This window comes from Lissotriton vulgaris, chromosome 10 (assembly GCF_964263255.1).
Source record: "Lissotriton vulgaris chromosome 10, aLisVul1.2, whole genome shotgun sequence".
NCBI lineage: Eukaryota > Metazoa > Chordata > Amphibia > Caudata > Salamandridae > Lissotriton > Lissotriton vulgaris.
Window position 1 is genome coordinate 1,137,422,290 of NC_141698.1, and position 6,000 is coordinate 1,137,428,289.

At 49.2% G+C, this 6,000-nt stretch overlaps 1 pseudogene; it reads left to right on the forward strand.

Annotated features, from left to right (window-relative positions):
* The first annotated feature begins 2,482 nt into the window (after positions 1-2,482).
* On the forward strand, positions 2,483-3,893 carry LOC147689463 (uncharacterized; annotated as a pseudogene).
* Positions 3,894-6,000: the final 2,107 nt, after the last annotated feature.

Sequence of the window (6,000 nt, forward strand, 5' to 3'; positions counted from 1 at the left end):
TAATTGAAATCACAGCAATGCAGCGCAACTGGGCTCTGAAATAATTATAAGAAAACGATACAGGCTTAATTTAAATCACCGCAATGCAGCGCAACTGGGCTCTACTATAATAGCAAGAAAACGATACCAAGCGCTATGTAATCGTTGAAGCGCTCTCGGGTTGCAGGCAATGTCACAGGCAATGCAATTCAGCAGAGGAAGTAGGGAGGTGAGGCAGAGGAGCGTGGTGGAGTGACCACTACGGAGCAAGTCCAGCTGGTCAGAAGTGATGAGTTTCCTTGGCATGGCCACATACTGTGGGAGGTTTATACCTGGCCTAGCCACCCGAAGCGGACCACTACGAGCCCTCACGAAGGCAGACTCTACCTGGCAATGGGGATCAAAAGAGGAAGAGGCCTTCCAAGGAATAAAGGACGCACTTCTAGGGGAAGCCACGTTGGCGTATTTTGACCCCACAATGCGGACTGAAGTACTGGTAGATGCAAGCCCCGTAGGACTGGGGCCGTCCTGGTCCAAGAGCGTGAACCTGGACAGTGGGCTGCTCTTGCTTTTGCCAGCAAATCCCTCACCCCAACGGAAACAAGACACGCCCAGATCGAGCGGGAGGCGCTCGCCATCAAATGGGCCTGTAATCATTTTCATCTATACCTCCAAGGACACCCCTTCACAATGGTTACCGACCACCAACCTCTGGTCCCATTGTTCAAAGGGACAGCGCCACATCTACCCCCGGGCATCGAACGCTGGGGCGTCCAGCTGCAGCCGTATGAGATGGAAGTATTTTACCGCCCGGGGGCCAAAAACCCCGCCGATTTCCTTTCAAGACACCCCACTCCGGTGGAGGGACTCGAGGAAGACGAAGAAGGAGTAGAGTTTGCCCACTGGGTGGCCCTCAAGTCGTGTCCCCAGAGTATGTCCCTCGATGAGGTGAAGAAAGCCGGTGCCTCAGACGAGGTATACATCAAAACGCTAGAAGCCGTCCAAGAAGGCTTGTGGACGAACTACCTCCACCAATTAAACTCCTGGAATCCAGAAGCTCGAGAACTCCTCACCAAAAATGTGGCGAGTCCGTCATGAACTGAGTGCCACCAACGATGGCAGCCTGCTAAGAGGACCCCGTCTGGTCATGCCTCAGAGCCTCAGGCAGCGGGCTGTCCAACTGGCCCATGGAGGACACCAGGGAACCACGAAAATGAAGTTGAGAATGAGGGAGAAAGTCTGGTTCCATGAACTCGAGGAAATGGTAGAAGAATACGTCCGAAGGTGCTCATTATGCTAGCTAACGAGCGTTCCAGAAAAGCCAATCCCGATTATCACCGAAGAAGCCTGCACAACACCCTGGTCCGAAATAAGCGTAGACTTTGGGAGTTTCCCAGGGGGAAGCCACACCCTGGTAATCATAGACGCATACTCAAAGTATGCAGTGGTCGAGCCCATAGCATCGACGGCGTTCAACCACGTCGGGCCCGCACTAGAGAAGATCTTTGCCATGTTTGGGTTCCCTCAAAAAGTGCGCTGTGACAATGGTCCCCCATTCCAAGGGGCGGAGTTTGCCACTTTCCTCCGTCAACGAGGCATCTCGCACCGCCGCATCACACCACAATGGCCCCAAGCCAACGGGGATGTAGAGCGGTTTATGCGCACACTCAATAAGATGTTCCGCATAGCCGTTGCGGAGCAGAAGGACCCGGAACACAAGCTACACAAATTCTATGTCAGTCCACGGAGGCTCTGATTATGCTTCTCTAACTCTTTACTGACATTACAGCAGCCAATAAACTTTAAACTTGCATGACCCCGGAAGGACAACCCCCAACACTGGTCTGCACCAATCACTGTCCCTTCTCACATAATAACAGTCACTGAACACAGGAACCCTCCTCTTTCTTTGCTGCTGCAGCAGCGAGTTAAGTGCCTTTTACCTTACTCTGTGTTATTATATGGTTATTGGCATTTAAGAGGGCTTATTTCATAGTAGCGCTTCAGCGCTTTCATTGTTCTTGCCCCGATTTTGTTTTCCGTGATACTGTTGCCGTGTTGTGTGAGGTTTTCCGCTTGTTTGTGTGCGCGCGTGTGGCGCGATGCGGCGGAGCGCTGTGTGACCGGCAGGGGGCGGTGGAGTAGGAGGAGGCAGACGCGGGTTTCCTCGTGCACAAGGAGCAGGCGAGTGTCGGCCCCATACTCTGTGCGCACGCGCGAGGCGCCGACTTTTCAATTGAAATTGACGACTGCCTCGCGCGTCCCGCTTTCAGCCCTGCATCAATCCTTGGCCTCAATTGAACGCTAACCGGAGCGTGTCCGGATCAGAGCCAGGCTCGAGGGGAGCATTTTGTGTGCTTATGAAGGGGTCTCCTTCCACCTTTTAAGACTTGCCTCATTGTTCTTATCTGGACTTTGGTGACTTTGGTGTGTGTGTCTGTGAGGCACCTCTGGGCTGCTCCCCACCCCGTGAACTTCCTCCACACCTCCCAGCTTTCAAGCCATGGCGTACTACACCGAGGAGGGCGACCAATGGGTCGAGTATAATGAGTATGAGGAGTATGAGCCACAAGAAGAGCAGTTGGAGGAAAATTTGGTGGAGGCCCTGGACAGTCAGGTCCAAGGGTCAGTGAATAAAGCCCTAATTAAGGCTCTCAAGCCTTTTACTAAGCCCCTGCAGAATTATGGGAAGAGAAAGTTTAAATTGGCCCGTAAGGGTGGTACCTCTACTCCCTCGGCACAGGTTTTGGCGCAGATGGCCAGGAATGTCATCAGGGATCATGGCTCAATGGCTAATTGTACATCAGGGGATTCTTCCCCGTCCCCTCCCGAAACTTCGGATTCGGAGGTGGATTCTGTGGTTTCCAGGAAGAAAAGCAGGAAGGTGAAACACACAGCAGGCAAGGCGGATGCCGGTCAGGCCCCTAAGACCTTGTTATTTGATCCCAATAACATTATCCATCCTAGATCTACCGAATGGGTACCCTGTTCCGAGGTGGCGCAGTATGTGAGCAATAATTTACGTCAGGGCTTTGAGGGTGGTGTTAGGGCCACCTTGAGATCCGAATGCCCTAGACCATCGTTGGTAGGAAAAGTGGCGGAGACGCCGGAATTGGACCCCAATATGGCGGCGTTCATGAGAAAGTTTGCGAAGGATCCCAAGAAGGGATTGGATAGGGCATGGCGTGGCTGCCAGGATAAGTTGTTAGACATCTCAGGGCCCCTCACTAAAATTATGGAGGCCGCAGTTAAGGCAAAAGAGCAGAATGCGCCTCTGAACGTGACGGATGTCTTGGAATGGACACAGCATGCCATGTGCTTTCTGGGGAATGCTAATGTAGCCCTTTCCACGGAGCGGAGACGCTCTTTTCCTTATGAGGATCGATTCCCAGCTGGCGGAGATGGCCCCCACTGAAGCAGGAGCACTAGCTAATGGGATGCTCTTCGGAGATAAGTTTGTGAGAGACATGGGCAAATATGTGGCCACTTTCTCCGCATTGGATAAAGCGCAAACAAACATCCGGAAGGTGTTCAACTCCGGTGTTTTTGATAGGGCCGGACGTCAGCGAGGTCGTGGTGCCGGCCGTGGCTTTAACCAGACCTCGCGTGGAGCAGAGCAGCGAGGCAGAGGCAATCAGCGACCCAATTTCTATCCCTCCCGCAATCGGGGAGGTGGTGGCAGAGGACAGAGAGGCAACTATCGTGGCAACTATCGAGGCCAACAGAATTCCTCAGGAGACAATTCCTACTCAGGTACAAATTCTTTGTGCTTCGGAGCACATGGTGGGAGGCAGGGTGGCTCTCTTTCTTCACAGGTGGCGAGAGCTCACGTCCGATCCCTGGGTGCTGCAAACAGTGCAAGGGTATCACATAGAGTTTTATGCCTCCCCAGCGCAGCGGCATGCTCCAGTTGAAGAGATATTTTCTCCATCTGTTTTAGTTGAAGAATAAAAATGGGTCGCTCCCAGTCCTTTGGTTCTGAGTCCTTAGTTATTTATTGGTCGCAGAAATGTGACGCAGTCCTTAGTTATTTATTGGTCGCAGAAATGTGACGCTTTGGTTTGGGTACCGGTACATTTGGTTCATTTGGTAGGCCTTTGGTTGCTGTGGTTCAGATTATCGTTGGATAATCTTCCTCAGTATTGGTTCCTTGGTTTTATTTGAACACTGCAGTATTCAAAAACCGTGGGTCACGTACATTTGCATGTATATCGTTGGAGATAGCCCCATGAAGTTTGAAACCCGACTAGTGAGCGCAGATGCCTGGTCGCGGTATTTTGTTTGGTATTAGTATTGACTAGGTTGCAACAAAGGATTCCCGGTTGGAGGATTCGCGTCTGATACCTCCGGTTGGAAATCCAATTTATGAGCTCTCTCTAAAGGTCTATGAGGCTGTCTCTTTTGCAGCCTTCTGAAAATCTGTTGAAGAATTTTTAAAAAAACAAAACAAAAAATAGGAACTAAAACGTTTTTGTTGTAAATATGGTTTACAACTAGTATTGGCAGGTTATTTTTGAAGACAGTCTGTAGGCTGTTCCTTGTTCCTGTCCTAAGTGTTAACCTATGTGTTAAAATGTGTGTTTAAATGTCTATGTTGTTTGTGGGTTTTGTTGTAAATTGCGACGGCGCGATTTACAAGGAATGTTTAGAGCGCGCTGTTTTGTGTGTCCTGAGTGTTTGACCCCCTTCTGTTTTGTGTCTGGAATGAGCTCAATGTATGTATGTGTATGGGTCACGTTCAATAGATGTAAATAAGGCTCCAAAGAAAAAAAAATGAAAAAAACGAAATTGCCTGTTCAGTAATTTCACGCATTCCCAGTTAGGCAGCTGCACCTAGGCTTGTGTGTTAATATGTATCTAAATAATAGGCAAGGGATGTAGTGAGCGTTTTATATGTAGAACAGTCACAAATAGCAATAATTAGGCTTCATTAGGAAAAAATAATTATTAATTATTAAAAATAATTATTAAAAACATAGTGCTACAAAAATCGTTTTTTAATATTTGTGAAGCTTAACACTCATACTATGACTCCCTAGCATTAAAATGTTTGATTTAAGTTATGTTGTACCACGAAAATGACCAAACACCTCTGTGCGCAATTTCCCTTACCCTAGGCGCAAACAAGCTCATTTCTATAAGGTATAACTTAGTATTTTCAAAAGTATGACTCATAAATTAGGTATTAGACATTCTAGTAATACCCATTATGCAATAAAATTATAGAATATTTTTTTCTTAGTATCCAGAATACAAAAGTCGATTTTCACATAAATAGACTGTTTTAGGTTTAAAGTATTTTTTTATTAAGGCATAAAAAACACGGGGAGGGGAGCAGGAGGTCAGGCGAACATACAATACAAGAAGCAAAACGTTGCAGCGAGTCAGAAGAAGAAGAGGGAGGCAGGGTGCCCCAGAGGGTAACAAGGCAAAAAACAGAAGGCAGTAAGGCACTGTAAACAACCCCCCGTAGGCCCCCACTCCCTAGGCAAAGCCAAGCCAGAATAGCACTCTGCGACACAGCAAAAGAGAAGCATACCATACCACCAGCCCCTCGACCCCAGAAAAGGAGAAGAAAGAAAAGCAAGGAGGAATGAAAAGAAAAAAAACACCCCAACATCCCCGTCCGAAAAGCAGCATTAGAAGCATATAACCTCACTTCCCACCCCCAGCCCCCGGTCCCCAATCCGCACAATCACTCCGCCGCTGGCGCCGGCGGTGTCAGCCTAAGGAGGCGCAAGTACCGTGGGCACGTTAGCTCGCGAAATTCCGTGGACAGCAGTGCCAAAAAGGGATGCCAGAGCTCCTCAAACTGATCAACATTCCCAGCCACCGTTAGCGATATCTTCTCCATACCCAGTACCTGCCAGAGCCTATGCAACCAACCAGTGATAGAGGGGGCAGTGGGGGTGCGCCAAAGGACAAGTATGTTCTGAACGGCTGAGCCTAGCGCAATCGCAATCTGCCTGCCCCTGCGGGATTTCAGCGGGTACATCAAGTCATTGGGGAGGCCAAGCAAGA